The sequence below is a fragment of the Ursus arctos genome, unplaced genomic scaffold, assembly GCF_023065955.2.
Source record: "Ursus arctos isolate Adak ecotype North America unplaced genomic scaffold, UrsArc2.0 scaffold_21, whole genome shotgun sequence".
Lineage (NCBI taxonomy): Eukaryota > Metazoa > Chordata > Mammalia > Carnivora > Ursidae > Ursus > Ursus arctos.
The window spans coordinates 27,817,755-27,834,875 of record NW_026622886.1 but is presented as its reverse complement, the minus strand read 5'-3'; positions in this window follow the sequence as shown (position 1 = coordinate 27,834,875).

Genomic DNA, 17,121 nt, shown 5'->3' with positions numbered 1-17,121 from the left:
ATCAAATTCTATAGGCTAAAACAAAAAAGTCTTCATAGAACTCTTATAGCACTTAAAACATTTATTTAAAAGAAAAAAGACTAAAAATAATAACCTTGGGTCCTGATTTGGATGTTACAAACAAAATAGTTATGCAAAAAAATTAAGAAATGAAATGGTGCAGACAAGAGCAGTAATTAATGAATTAAAATCAACAAATAGAGAAAATAAACAAACTAGAAGTTTCATCTTTGCAAAGTTGGACAAGATCTAGCAAACTCTCATAAGAGTCATCAGGAAAAATAAAAACCCAGAAGAGAAACAGAAAATTATTAAAAATGGAAAGAAGAAATAACTACAAAAACAGTAGCAAACACGAAAAACAAATGTGCACTACAAAGTATGTATTATATGATTCAAATAGATTGAAATCAAGAGGCAAAATTTGTAATGTATTACTTATTCGAAATGATTTAAATAAGAAATGATAAACAATACATTTTAGATAGTAGGAAAGAAAGGACTGAATATAAGGACATTCAAACACTACATAATGTTCTATTATCAAGTTATTTGATTCACAAGTATTCGAAATCTCTTTTACATAATATATTATGTTTATTCTGTTTTATGTATAAAATACTTCACAATGAAATGTTTAAGAAATAATTTCCTTAGAGTGTAATAACAGATTCATTTAGTGAATCTAATTATATATGTTTTATTGTCAATTCAGAATACATAATAGCTGTACATCTTTCTAATTCGGTACCTAACTTGGAGATAGAAGGAAATGTAACAGTTAATATTAGTTATGATTACTCACATTGCAGAAAACAACTTGTACCTTGAATATTCGACCTAAGACGAATATTCTACTGTATAATTCTCTTCATGACAAAAGAGAAGATTTAATAATTTAAAATGAAATAAAAATTTCTTCTTAGCTAAAAAAATCAATCATGTTTTTATTGGGATAGTTCATATAGCAAATATTCCACAACTAGAATTTTAATATAACATAACCTTATTTTAATATTTAATACTAATATTATTTAATATTTCTCCACTCTGTTTGCTCAGGCAATTTCCTGTGAGGTTTCAGTGGGCATTTTTCATTGTTCTCGCCTTGTCTTAATGATCCAGAAATTTAAAAGGGGTTATGACATATTCAATAAATTTGTTCAGACCTTGAAATATTCAAATAATGGAAAATATGCCTTTGTAAAGCACAGGCATGTTAGTCTTTGATTCTTTTATGGTTTAGACTACTTTATGACTTTCTCTCAATAAAACCCCATAAAATTAAAATGACCATGCAAGGGTTTATGAAGCGCCTCTGACCCAACATGGTGAAGCTAATGGTAGCAAAATTGTTTCCTGAATCTGCTAAAATACCTGGAGGGAACTATTTTACAATACATGGGCAGACAGGAGGTCTGGAAAATTCATTTTTGGGGAAACCCCTCATCTGGCAGCTGCACATAGAAAAGTGTCAGTGTCCACAAATTATATTTTAAATATTGCAAAACATATGACAAAAAACACCATAGCTATCATACTGTAGAGAGAAACAAATGATAAAGTCCTTGACAAAAATGAAAGTATAATTATAATGGAAATCATGAACATTAATAGTTACTAGGTCATTACTCAAGTTCCATCTCTCATTACATTTTTTTCTAACTGTAGAGATAAAAAATGAGTGATAAAAACATTGGCTTATTGGATTAAGTTCCTCTCACCATTGTTTCTTACCTAAAAATAAAAATCACATCATCTAAAGGATCTGAATTAGGGGAGTGTAATCTATGTTCAAATTATATTAAAAATTTTCTCTGAGCATCCTAATAGATTAACTCTCTGCAGTACATATTTTTATATAAGGGGATTGAAACTGACATATCTTGCTCATATATATGGTCTATGTGACCATATAAGTCTTATAATCATTGGCTCTGTATTGTCCTTCAGGGAAGCTGAGATCAGAGGTTGAGACAGGAAGGCAATAACATGAATTGGTTTAGTCCCTGTTTTGAGTGTTATCTACCACCTGTTTTCCCAATATTTTACTATATTATTATCATCTTGGTCATTATATTATTTATTATTTGGTCATTATCAAGGAAATTCTGGCTATCAATGGCTTAAACAAACTGGTTTTCTCCCTTATTTTTATCAAGTGACAAGAAGACGTGGTTATGGTAATAGCTGTAGCAGTTCAATAATCTTGCAGTCTTCTGTACCTGCAATTCTTATGGCCTCTCCCAAAGATCCTATGATGACCACCATGGCTCCAGTAAAAATAACCTTAAATGGCAGGAAGAGGGGGAAAGAGTAGTTCAAGCTATAACCGTCCAATTGTCCCTTTTATAAGGAAACAAATGTTTTCTCATGAGTATCCCTTGCAGACTTCCATATACATCTTATTGTTCAGAACTATGTCATGTGACTCCCCCAAGGGTAATGAGACCCAGACTGTGAGACCTAACTATGCTAGCCTCCACTGTTGGCAGATGGGAGAGGCAGAACATCCTTGGGGATGGAAATTGATTAGCCAACAACCAGGATCTGCCAAAGTCATCAAAAAGTTATTTATTCTTTCAATATATATTTGTTGAGTGTTAAGTATTATTTTAGGTTCTATTTAAGTAACATATACACATATGTTAAATTGACTATTTGATATTTACAAAATATCTTTCTATAAATTCCAAATAATTTTTTAAACTTTGGAAAACATACACCAGTTCAAAAAATAATAATAGAAGTAAAATGTACATTTTTAAAAATGTGCTTTCAAGAACTGTATCTGAGCATTCTGGAAAATGTTATGAAAATAGGTATTGCAGTTTGAATAGTACTACACTAGAAAACAGAAATACTTATAGAAATCTTATAGATCTAAGGATGTTTCTGTGAGAACATAAAGAGACTACTGCCCCCATAATGCATAAGATGGCTTAACAACGTGCTACTAGGCATTATAACTTTTATGTATTAGTTAATTCTTTGCTATTGCTATTAAATCTGTTTTTCTCACTGCGGCAATAGAATAGACTTGGGGTAGATGTTAATAGATCTTTTTTTTTTTTTTTCCCCTGTGAGAAAATATTGGGCAGTAAAGAAGAGAAAATTAATGGGGATAATTTAATGGTGAAATTACATATATGATCTTGAAAGAGAGAAAGGAATAATAGGAATAATATCATCTCATAATAACAAAAGTATTTATTTGGCAATTTTAAAACAAATGTTTATCAATATGTTTAAGTTATGTAATTTTTCAGTTCTGATCTCATCCATAATAATATTAAAAAGTTGAGGCAAATGTATTTCCTGTTTTGAATCTGAAAAAGGCCACTTTTGGAAGATTCTAAAAGGAAGAAGTGCTATAAATCTGTTTCACTAAAATGTCTTTTAAAAATATATATTTTGAATGGCTACAACAATGTATAATGTAACACTTTATTATTAATTTTATCTTTCAGACATACCCATGGGGCCAGAATAAAAATGAACAATTTTCATAGGTAGATATGAATTTATTTCATAAAGGAGCTTCTGACTGCTAAAGTACTTGGGTCAAAATTCATCTCTATCCAACATCAGGTGAAGGGACAAACATGACCAGGATCAAACCTGTTTAGCTTGTAATCCCCACCTCTGGCTTCTCTTGAAATATTCAAGTTCTGCACTTCCACTATCAAAAGAACTTTCTTTTCACCCTTTGACCTTTTAGTGGTCCCTTATTCTTCCGACTACATTCTTGCATTAAAGACTATTATATAATGCTAAGTAGTAAGTATTAAAAATAAAAGTAAAAATAAAGTGGTAAAATTCTATTTTATTTAACCCCATATTCCAAAGATTTGTAATTTTAATATGTACTTAGTGTACAACTGTTAGCGAAGTATTTTATTTTATTTTCTTACACTAAATTTTCAAAATTCAGATTTTACAGAATATCTCAATTCAGACTAGCTACATTTCAAGTGCTATCAATAGCCAAATGTGGCTAGTGGCTACTGTATTGGACAGTCTAGCTCCAGAGTATCTGGGAAGTTGCTGGTCTGTTTATAGTTGACTAAAATAGCATGTCTACACAACAATCAAGCCAGGTGCTGGGTTAAAATAGTGTTATATAAATTGAGGTAAATAACAAACACGCATGCCTAAATAAAATACAAAACTAACTGTACTTGGAGAAAAATCAAGCTTTTACCTTAAGCCAAAATATAGAGCACATGTAACAAAATATTTAGATAATCATCACAAGTAGGCTTTTAATTTTGAAATACTTGAAACATTACCATCCAACATTAAAGCACTAACAAAAATATTTGATATAATCTAATAGTAAAAAAACTATAGAGGCAATAAAAATGATGAGTAGTATATATTGTATTTAATAACATGAACACTATATCCATGATATATTTTAAGTAAAATGAGTTATAAGACATTATGTTTGGTATGACTTCATTTGGGTAAAATAAAAACATTTATCATTATTTAAACATATATATGTAGCAAAAAAATTTGAAAAGCTGTAGAAGAAACTCTTTAAAATGTAATATATGGATATTTGATTTATGAAAATGTATCTTTTTCCATATGCTTATCTATATGTTCTGAAAAATACTATTTTTGTTCATAACAAAAATAAAATATGGAATAGCAATATACATGAATAGATAATCTGAAAATCCTTCTACTATAAACAATTGGATATGCAAGACAAATTATATCAAGCATTTTTATATATATGTAATTGAGGTCATATATAGGAAAGCACAATTTCTTATATTCCGCAAAGAAGAAGAGTTCAAAACAAGTTCAGTAAGCATCCAATGCTGAAGTTGATGTTGTAGCTTCCCTAAATCTGTGAATACATGAAGATGGATGGGGAGCTCTTCTATAACCTGGAGGCTTGGGTTTTACTATCTATACAGGAATAAGAACTATGTATTGGGATCCTGAAGGGTCATTGTTTGAAAATGAACCCTTACTGTAAAAATAATCCTCAGCGTAAACACTGGCCAAAATATCCACCAGCAAACATAAGGAAATGACAATATTTATGTTCCCCCCCGCCTTGGACTACAGCTGGGATGTCTTCTAAAAATTTGTAATTACATATGTACTGTCCAGTAAGTGTGGCTTCAGTGTCCACCAAACTTGACCTAGGGAAGTCTAGCTGATAATGAAAGATAAAATTACATCCTAAACTAATTACATTTCTATGCCAAGACAAACCCTAAATCCAGGCTACACAAGAGTTTCAGGGTAAAGTGTTACAAATTTCTGGCTTATAAAAGATAAACAAATTTACAAAGCCTATTAGGGTTTCTATTGCTGTAAAACAAGTTCTCACAGAGCTACTGGCTTAAAACAGCTATTTTATATATTCATGAGTTCTCTGAGCTTAGAATTCAGAAAGAGCATTATAGTTATATTTTATTTGTTGCATGATGCCTGGGGCATAGGCTTGTGAAGACTTGACAGGTAGGGGTGATTCCATGGTTGGTCGCTGGAATCAGCAGGAGAAGTCTTTACATGCCTGTGAGGTGATTTTGGCTGCTGTCTAGGAACTCACCTGGAGTTCACAGGAGCACCAGCATGTGGCCTCTCGATGTGCTTTGGCCTTCTCCTATCTGGTAGCCCCAAGGTTCCAAAAGGAGGTATCTCAGTGAACAAGTCGGAATCAACACCGCCTTTTATGAGGTGGCTTCAGAGACCCTGAGGCATCACATCCACTAAGGTCTATTTGTTCAAAGTGAGTTATTTATATCAGCTGTGATTCAAAGGAAGGGGACACAGAAACTATCCTCAGAGAGGATATGAGAACAGTGTGAAAGGATTTGTGGATGTGTTTTAAAACCACCACAATCTGCATTTTGACTACAAACTATTTATATTCCTCCCACTTATAAAATATGCTTATCCTCTCCAAAGACCCCTCAAAAATCATATTTTATTATAGCATTAGGTTCAGATCAAGGCCCAGGATCTCAATCTAAATCAGATCCAGGTCAGATGAGGTTCTTTATGTACAGATACTCTTGATATGAAGATCTGGGAAGCAAAAGCTGTGAAGCTTTTCTGTCCTCTTTGCCCACACTCCTCTCCCAAACACATGCAACATCTATGGTGATACAGGCATTGGATAACTGCTATTGATATACCCACTTAAAAAGATGCCCCTTCCCCCAAAAATGCTATGTAATAGTGATTGGCCCAACAGCAATTCTGAAATACACCCAGGTATATGTTGGCAGTTTCTTGATGAAGACTCAGTCCTACCCTCTGGGTTTTTGTTTTGTTTTGTTTGTTTGTTTTTCCTGTAGCCCTTGGGTTTGACTTCTGGGTTCTTGTTTTTCCTCTCTGACAAGCTTTACAGTATTTTCATAGATAATCCATGACAAATTATGAGCTAAAAATATAAAATTACAAAGCCCATTAGGAAATAATCTAACATGATTGAAAGTAATGAATATTAATTAAAAGTAGGTTTAGAAGTTAAGAATTTATAAAAGCATTATGATAGTAAAATGAATATAGTAAATGATTAAGACATAATCTTAAAATCTTAAGATACCACGAGGCAGTGAATATAGGTTTAAAAAATAGAATTTTAGAAATAAAATTATAAAATATTAAAACATATTACATGGGTAAAAGTAGCAGCATAGAAATAATTTAAGATAGAATTAGTGAACTGGAAGAAAAGACTAAGGAGAATGCAGATCAGAGTGAAAAAGGATGAAAAAAAATGAGGGTTAAGAAACTTATGGGGTAAAATTATACAGTCAAACATTACCTTATGGAGTCTCTTTGAAAAAGTAAAGAGACAATATATGATTTAAAGGGAAAATATTCCAGATTTATCTTAAATCATCAGATCCTAGAAGTATAATCAGTCCCAAATGAAGATAAATAACAATAACTTTTATAAACAGCCTGAGGAAAAAGACAGGTAACTACAGAGAAAACAATAAGCTTGACATTAAATTTGATATCATTAAAATACAAAAGACAAAAAAAATACAAAAGACATTACATTCACAGTGCTCAGAAAAAAAAAAGTGATTATTAGTCTGGAATTCCAGCCCCAGGTAAACTACCATTCAGAACAGGCATAAAATAAATACTTACCTAAGAAAAATAAAATGAATTAAAGCTTGTTGAAAAAAAAGAGTAGGTATAAAATAGACATTTTCAAAAAGAAGAAAATGGAGAAGCCACTGCTTATAGACATTCATAAAAAACAAAATAAAAAGAAACAAAAAAACTTACTAAGGATTTCATTTAGGAGGAAGGAATTTCTACACAGTAGGAAGGAATATGATACTAGATGCAACAGTGATCAAAGAATCTGTTGTAAATATGGGAAATCTAATTAAGTCTTACCTAAATTTTTAAAATATAAAAAAAAATTACGGACAGGAAAATTGCATAAGACAGGAGAGAGTGGCGTTATTGGAGGTAACACATAATAAACTTCTTGTGTATCTTGGGAGGAAACTGACCATAACAACTAACTTTAAATATTGTTAAATTATGGTTATTAAATTGTCAAAATACCATAAAAGTAAGGGAAAGAAGATAGAATGGGAAAATTGCAAAATCGAACACGAGGTACTTTGAAAATTCTCTTGTGACAAAACATAATGTTGGACAGAATATAGTAAATGCCATTGCAAATATATACTGAAACTTTTAGGATTTTAAGTATAGCACCTTGGGTCCATAAACAAAGAGTAGAAAGTAAGAACTGATGAAGCAGCTGTGCTAGGAGGTGTTTATGATGGTGCCAGAGCTTTGCTGAAAATGGTCCAAAAGACACAGTGTAAGTTGGAAACTAGGGCAGAAAGTGAGTACTGATGCTTCAGTTGTTCCTGGTGGCATTTGTTGATATTGGTCATAGAAGGGCTTGAGTGCTAATGGTCATGTAGGTATAGGGCAAGATGGAATGGAGAATTTGAGAAACAGAATCTGGCATGAAGTCCGGACTTTCAAAGGATCTCTAACCTCTGTGTAAATGTAAAAAAAAAAAAAAAAAAAAAGTAAAAGCCTTCCTTCAATGGAAATAAAAATAATATTGTCTGCTTCAGGTTTAGCTACTGATAGGGTAGAAAAAAATATGTCCCCTGACATTTTGTGACCACATGCATCTAATCACATGGGTTTTGTATTAATATTTATACTACTTTACTTGTGAGGTTCGGGAACTCAGGCAACTCAGGATTTCTGAGATAAAGTCCCACCAAATGTAAGCTTTTAATCTAAAATAACAAAATACAAGAGGAAGCATGCTTTTATGATGTCAGCAGCAGACAGAAACACATATCATGATTAATCTGTCAAGAAAAGCAGAAGAGAGTTATTGGATGAGACTATAGGGCATAGCTGGCTACCTGCTCTTCCTCTCGGATTCAGAGGGGCCAAAATACTTTTACTAGGAGTCCTTTCTGGAGGAGAGGCACATTTTGATAACATAAAGAATAACAGTTTTGGATCTGATGAGAGAACCATATTAAGGAAGCACAGTATGTCCCAAACAGGTAATAAGAAATTGATACTTAGGCATCTTTAAAACTGAAGATCACAAAAGTTAAAAGATGATCTTAAAGCAATTTAAGAAAAGGCATTTTACCTAGAAGTAACATTGACAGCAGATTCTCAACTGTGACCACAATATTTATAAAAGTGTGGAAAAATAACATCAGATTACTGAGTGTTTCAAAACACCTAACTTATTATTCAAACTAGGCTTGATTATTTTATTTTTATTTTTACAAGCTAAGGATGTTTACCATCAATCAGTCTTCATCAGTGGAAATTCCAGGACGAGGAAAACAACATATTGAAGGAAGAACTGAGTTGAAAGAATCATTGCTTAGTGAGAAAAAGAAAATTAGTTCATTCCATAAATATATACACTGAACTTCGATTTTGTACAAAGCACTGAAATAGAAACTGAGAACACAGAAGTAAATAATGAGACCAACACCTACCCTCAGAGAACTGAGACTAGAGGGAAGTAATTAAAACATTTAAATTTAGTGCTAAGAGCTATGGTAAAAATTAAAGCAGAGATTGGAGACAGAGAATGTTCAGAAGGAGTTTCAATTTTTAAGAGTGTGGTCGGGAGAGTTAAGCATATTTTCCCTCCATGTTTGCTGGCTAAAGGCAAAGGCCTAGATAGTATCTTAGCATAAGTAAATCTAATGCCAGGTGATCAAGACTGGAATATATTATGTATAGAAATGTTTGTATTATTCTATATAGTCTTAAAATACATGAAGTTAAAAATGAGAGACATAGAAATACAGAAAAATAATTAGTCTGCAACTAAGAAATACTTAGAATAAGTAAAACTAAAACATAAGAGTAAAATTAAGAAGGCAAATAAAGTGATGTAGGTAAACTGAAATACAATTTTAAATAAGCTAGAACTAGAAAGCCAATTAAGAGATTGAACAAGTATTAACAGAAGAAAGGCCAAAATGAAGTGAATCCTATTAGGTAAATAAAAACCTAGAGTAACTATCAGAAAAAAAAAAAAAAGACAATAAATGAATCAAAAGTAAAGCACAAATGTTTGTAAGAAAGTCCTTGGTTTGGCTCAGCATCCTTAGAAAGTAGCTTCCATTGAGGTTGTGGCTAATTCCTCTTTCAGTCCCCATCGCTGCATACCACCCTTATCCTCTTTCATTGTCTTCTCTGTGGATTCTTTCTGCCTTTACCCCAATGTAGATAGTCATCTTCCTGTCACTAGAGGTATTTATAGATTCATAAATTTGAGGACACAAATAGCTAAGAAATATTTTGAGTGAGAATCTTCTCCAGGAATCTGTAAAATGTTCACTTAATTTTTCTCCACTCATTTCTCTTTAGTTATAAGCTGTTTTTCCCCAAGATTAGTTATTAATCCTTCCAGGTTAGCCTTTTCCAACAAAGGAGTATTTTCATTATGAGATACAAATTTCAATAAGTTAGGCAGAGGAGCTACTCAAAGACTTGGGTTCTCAAATTTTTTTAAAATAATTTTTAAAATTTATTTATTTGACAGAGAGACAGCCAGCAAGAGAGGGAACACAAGCAGGGGGAGTGGGAGAGGAAGAAGCAGGCTCCCAGCAGAGGAGCCTGATGTGGGGGTCGATTCCAGACCGCCGGGATCACGCCCTGAGCCGAAGGCAGACGCTTAACGACTGAGCCACCCAGGCGCCCCTCAAATTTAACTAGAATGACCTGGAAGTCTTGTTAAAACATAGATTTCGTGGGTTGCAACTAGAGTTTCTGATTCAGTAGATTGGAGACAGGGCCCAGGAATCTGCATTTCCAACAAGTATTCAGGTGATGCTCACCTTACCCGGTCTAGGGACCACAACTGAGAATGACTACACTATGCTGAGAGTTTATTCTTCCTTCCACTATGAACCACATGAACCATTCTTTCCTCTGCCTTTTATTGGAATATTTTACTCATTGAATTTGTGAAAACTGAGTATTTTATAGGGAATGTTATTAACTCCAATAGGCAATATTGCTCACAGATTGACTTCATTTATTAATTGCCATCTAATTGAATGGCTGCAAGTTACTTAATCTCCCTAAATTTTTATTTCCTCCTCAATAAGAAAGATAACACATCTGGATGGTTAGTGCTTGTACATGTGGTGGAGTTCAAATAACACATTCCATATAAAATGTTTGTATAATGCTACAGAGTATGTACTCATCTCTGGTAAGAGGATGAAAAGAAAATGAAAGAAAAGAAAGAGGAAGAGAAACTGAGCATTAGGAGGAAAAACATTTAATGTGCCACACATGTAATTGCAAGGTGAAACAATATTATATCTTTTCAAAAGACACCCTAAAAGTATTAATAAAATCTACAAGTTTTTCTATAAAAGTAAATGTAGTGATTAAACATTTTAATTAAGCTTACAAATACACTGCGTATAATTAAAGCTAAGCAAATACTATATTCATATATCCTTCTACACTGAAATATAAATATATTATGAATTGTGGGCATGTGAATGATTATGAGAATCTTTTCTTTAGATTAAGTATTAAGCACATATATTAATATGTGGTAGTGATTTATTTTTTGTTTCTTCCAAATTTTGAGATTTCAATCTGAAGTTACTGATACTGGAAGACTCTGCTAGCTGTTACAGAAGTAAAAAATTTCCCCCAATTACAGGTAAATGAAGGATTAAACAAATTCACTTCCTATAAAACTACCATTACAAATAAAAATTCTTAATAATCACCTTCACGTTGTATTTTAGGAATGAATTTCTTTTTTTTTTTTTTCAAGATTTTATTTGTCAGAGAGAGAGGAGAGAGAGAGAGAGAGAGAAAGAGAGAGTAAGAGAGAGTGAGCACAAACAGGGGGAGTGGCAGGCACAGGGATAAGCAGGCTCTCTGCTGGGCAAGGAGCCCAGAGTGTGGGACTTCATCCCAGGACCCTGGGATCATGACCTGAGCTGAAGGCAGACACTAAACCAACTGAGGCCACTTAGGCATCCCAAGGAATGTATTTCTTACATTAAAAAGGTGAGTGATACGAATTTTATCTGAAACCCATATTCCTAAATGAAATGACACATACTACATCATATTTACTTAGCATCACTTCTAAATTCTGGTTTACATCTACATTTGTGGAGTGCTCAAAACATCTGATACATAGAAAGGCTGAAGAATTAATGTTAATTGTTTTTCTCAATCTTCCTTGAATGAAGTTAGTGAGTTGTATTCTCTGCTAATGCACCTGAAACAATTTATTCACAGTGAGATGGGAAGAAAGAAAAAAGGGAACAAATGCACAGCCATCAATTCACAGAATCCTTAAAAAACACGTGCATAATGGTGATTTATGAGAATATACTGATGGGGGACACACCCAAACTCTGTTGATACGTAAAATAAATAGCCCTATCTACTGTACTATGAGTTCCTGCCAGTGTTCAGTGTGGGTCAGAGCTCTGTTTTGACTATTAAACAGCAAAAAGTAACATCTGGAAATGTGAAGGTCAAAGGTCATTTTACTCATAAAACTGCACCAGCATGATTCATAATAACCTGTATCTGAACTTTGCATGAATTGAGGGCTGCTGCTGCTATTGCTGTGTAAATAAATAAAAAACCCATTCTTTCATTCTGTTGTGATTTTATTTTGGTGACTTGTGTTACTTAAACAACTAGTACAGAATTCAAAAGTTCCAAATGCTGCATCCTTATGTTTAAATTGAAAAGTATCTATTTTTGCTGAAATTCATTCCATCTTACATATGTTATAATAACATTTGGCAGGCAAGGTTTATTAAAATAAAAATGTTTCCATACTCAAAGCTTGCATGTTATTCTCCACTTCTTGTGTTGATAATTGAATGTATCATATTTACATTTTAAAGTATGTACAACTTTAAATAACACTTAAAACAGAGCTCCTGAATTTTCTTTTTTTCTCTATTTCTCTTATACCTCACAACAATCTTTTATCAACTAAATGTTTGCATACCTCCAAAATTCATATGTTAAAGACCTGATCTCCAGTGTGGCTATGTTTGGAGATGGGGCCTCTAAGGAAGTAATTAAGTTTAATGAGGTCATAAGGGAGGGGCTCTGATCCTATAGGACTAGTGTTCTTATAAGAAGAAAAACCATATATCTCATTCACTCTCTCTGTGTGTGTGCAAGAGGAGGTCATGTGAGCACACAGGGAGATGGCAACCACCTATAAGCTAAGAGTCCTTATCAGAAACCAACCATATTGGCACCCTGATCTTGGACTTCCAGCTTTCAGGATTATGAGAAAATAAATTTCTGTTATTTAAACCACTCCGTCTGTGGTTTTTTGTTACGGCAGCCTGAGCTGAATAACGAAATACTTTATTTTATTTATTTATTTATTTATTTATTTATTTATTTATTTAAGGATGGTATGTGCAGAACACCCCCCCCCCCAAAGCAATATTTCACTGATGTTAGGGCATGGATGGAGGTGGGGTACATGCTATTCACAGATATTGAATAATACTGAGGGAGAATGGACTATTTTTAAAGAAAGTTACTTACAATGTTTTGAATTGTCATCTCTATATTTGTTGATCTTATAACTGACCACTAAGGAATAAGGAACTGACCAATAAGGAAGTCTAATTTTCAGCCAGCCAATTTCTAAAGAAAATGTATAACTGAATAAAATGACATCTTACTAAAGGAAGCAAATAAAAATATCTTAAAAGTGCCATATTTAGGAATATTTTTACACATACTTAGGGCAGAGAAAATTAATTCTCCTTTCCCTCCCCACAGTTTTTGGATAAAATTTGCCCATGTCTGTCTCAATTCAGATTGCTGCATACGTTTAAATATCCTTTTACTGCACTTTGTTGCAGCACTGATCCACAGAAAACAATCTGAAAAATTTTTGCAGAAGTTGCGGGGTCATTTGGAAAAGGAGAATTTCCAGAGAGCAGATGTTCCATAAGTGTGTAAATTAGATGCCATTGGCAAATCATTGTTCTACTTCTGCTTTCAGCTCCTTTCTTTTCCTAGGACTGAATACTCTTTAACTATTAGATCAAGCTAGTGTTTAACCGAAACTTTAGACTGATTTAAAAAAAAAATAATCATGGTTTTATCTCAGTTGTTTTTTATTAGAGAGAAGAAAGTTTAATTATTCAATAATAGTGATCTCTAAATCAGCATGTGATTGATTTGTTACTAGATTGAGTCAGGTGGATAGTGGTTGGTTGCAATGGGATTGCTGAAGAGATTGTCACCCTCACTGGTGAACTAAAGGCAGCAATGGTTATCTGTGAAATTACTGGTAAAGATGTTGTACCTTGGTTGGGGGGGGGGAGGAGGAAATCATCAAAATTTTTTTTTAGAAAAATCAGTGGTTTGATTGATTGTATTTTCATTATAATAAATATTTTTCATATATTTGAAAAGTGCTTTAATGAGTTTCATTGTACTGAGTTTTATTGCTTAAAAAAATGTAGGTGATCTATGATTTCTTGTAGATCTTGCTAAATAAGTACCAGGTGCTTGTCAGTTAACATTTGTCAATTTCCTATCGGTATCTGTGAACAAATGTTCCTAGTTAAACAAAATAGGAGAACTGGGGACTATGAAAGGGTCAGCCTATACCTGGGTCATAGTTGGCTTCATTTGATATGTTAAAGCTGATGTCTGGTTTTTTTAAATAACATATTAAAGCCAAAGGATTGAGAAAAAATAACAGGTTTTGACCTCAGAGGCATTAGCAGATGAATTTAAAAGACTGCTTCTGTAAAATGAAAAAAAAAATGCAAAAAGACTGGTTTGACAAAAGAAAAATTTAAAAATTTCATACAAGTACATTTAGGTCAGCATATTTTTGGTAACAAATCTGTTTTTTATATCACTTTGAATTTTTATGTGTTATATGGAATACTACAAGTTAATTAGAGTGCTAAAAGTAGTGATCAAATAGCTAAGGCAGAAAAGAAATATACAGTATAAATAGAACTATAATGAATAGCTCCTAGAAATTTAAATTTCTTTAAATTGAAGTTGTCAGGATTTTAGAACTTGATAGATGACGGAGCTTGTGTGTGTGTATCTGTGTTATAGCAGACTTCCAATATCCAACTGGTAAACACTGAGAAAACTGGTGAGAATTTATTAGCATGTAGAAGTGCTAAGGTCTAGAATCATTGTATGGAGTTTTAGACTTTTCTCTGATACCTGACTCAATTTGAAAAAGACCTACCATCTGGATCTTATCCTTTTCTTCTTACAACATTTTGCTGTTGCTTTGTTTTTTTTTTTTTTTTTTTTTTCACCTTTAGACTTTCTGTGCTCGATTTCATAAATTAATCACTGAATCTTACTTTCACTTTAATACAATTTCCAATACTTAGTGTATTGGAAAGTTTATCATTAGATCAGACTTCTTAGAATAAGTCTTAGAAGAAGACTTCTTCTTAGAAGACTTCATTTCTTAGAAGAAATGATTCTGTTGATTTCCCCCCACCTTTATTTATTATTATTTTCGATTCTTGACCAATGCTCAAGACATACAATTCAAATGCTTGCATAATATTTTTATCCAATTTACTTCCAGAGTGAGTAAAACCACACTTCTCTTCCTTTAAAACTTGTATTCATTTTAAACAGTCAATTGCTAAATCTTGTCCTTCATAAATTTAACATTACTCTAAGTGTAAACATGGAAATGCTTCTCATTTAAGTTAACACAAAAAATTCTGAGTCCCATGTGGAGAACAGATTGGAGGGAAGCAAGAATGTAGAATGTTGCAACAATTGAGGAATGAAGTAAGTGGCTACAAACAAAGATGGAAAGAAGGGGGACATTTAAGATAACTTTGGAATTAGAATAAACAGTACTCAGGATTGGAATTTCGAGAGGAGATTAAAGGTTAATAATACCACCTAGATAACTGGTGTGGGCAACTGGCAGAAAGGGATAGCATTTATTGAGATGGAGAAGAATAAAGGAGAAACAGTTTGGGGCATATTATTTTTCCTCCAGCATTAGTGGATAAGCATGCACTTCGGCAGATGTGATAATTTTGCAGTCCTTCAGGGTGCTTTTTTTCTGTGAATCATCTACCTCATTGCTGTAAGCTGCTGTAATTATCCTCTAAGTTTTCTGTGATTCCTGCAACTGCCTGACACCTCGAGAGGAAGCAGCAGCTGGGTAGCTAACGGTGACTTTTTGTATCCTTATTTACTCATACCTCAATGATTTTATAAGTATCCGATAACCTCTATTAAACAAATCCTGTTTTAAATAGATATAATGATTTCTGTTTTACTCGCCATCTCAATTCTTTAAAATAGAAATGCACTAAAATATGCTGAGAGGAAATCTGTCAAAAAATTTCAATTTTATCTCTTGGAATGGGGGGGAAATGGTGACTCTTGACAATATAATTTTTGCCGAACACTTTATTTTCTGAAATTTATAACTTTATAAGCAGTTATAATTCAATGATCAGAAAAAAAGAAATGTATATATTCTGGACCTTACTCGGATAATTATTATAATAGCAATTAAGTTTATTAACTAATATTAGCACCTGCTGCCTACCAGTCACTGTGGGATATAACTCTGTGTAAAACAGAGTACTTAGGCTCATTAAGCCACAACTATGTATCAAGCAGAGATAGAAACAGAATGATAGAGGACAGTAAGGGGATAGGAGGTAGATGAATTTTGAGCAGAGTTCTAAATAACCATAATACTAAGTCACGTATTATATTCAGGCAATAATTGGCCAAACCAAAAGTGGCAAGTGCAAAGGTCATGAGGTGAAAATTTGTTTGACTTATTCAAAGAGCATCAAGGAGATGAAGATGTAGATAGTTTGTCATGAATAAGTAGGAGAAGACCCAGATTTTATTGAAGACTTTTAATGTTATTTTAAATGCAATGAGGAAGCACAGGAGTGTGTGAATAGTTGTGAGAATAAATGTGGACTAACATGATGTAACTTACACGGCAACTTTGCAGGAAGCCCAGCTTAAAGATGTTGGCAGCTTGAATTGAGGTGTCCAGTAGAAATTATGGAAAGTCGTGGAGTTCGGAATGTATTTTTGAAGGTAGATCCCAAAAGATTACTCCAAGGAAAAAGAGAAGAATAAATGATGCAACTTGATTTGGGGCCTGAATAACAAGTTCAACAACGGAATGTTGCTATATTACAGCTCTGGTAAGTGTTTACATGTGTCATTTCATTATATTTCTATAACAACACTATGAAGAACATTCTATGTTACCTACTTTTTTCCCCTTTGGATAAGAAACTGAGATACAGATTAAAAAAAAAAAAAAACACCAACTAGTACAAGGTCACACAACTACTAAGCAGTGGAGAAGGAAGAAAATTCTCCCAGAGAGCAAGTTGTTTTAAAACGGTAACAAGGAATGTACCATTTTGCTATATTCTATTTTTTTTTAAGATTTTATTTATTTATTCGACAGAGATACAGACAGCCAGCGAGAGAGGGAACACAAGCAGGGGGAGTGGGAGAGGAAGAAGCAGGCTCATAGCGGAAGAGCCTGATGTGGGGCTCGATCCCAGAACGCCAGGATCACGCCCTGAG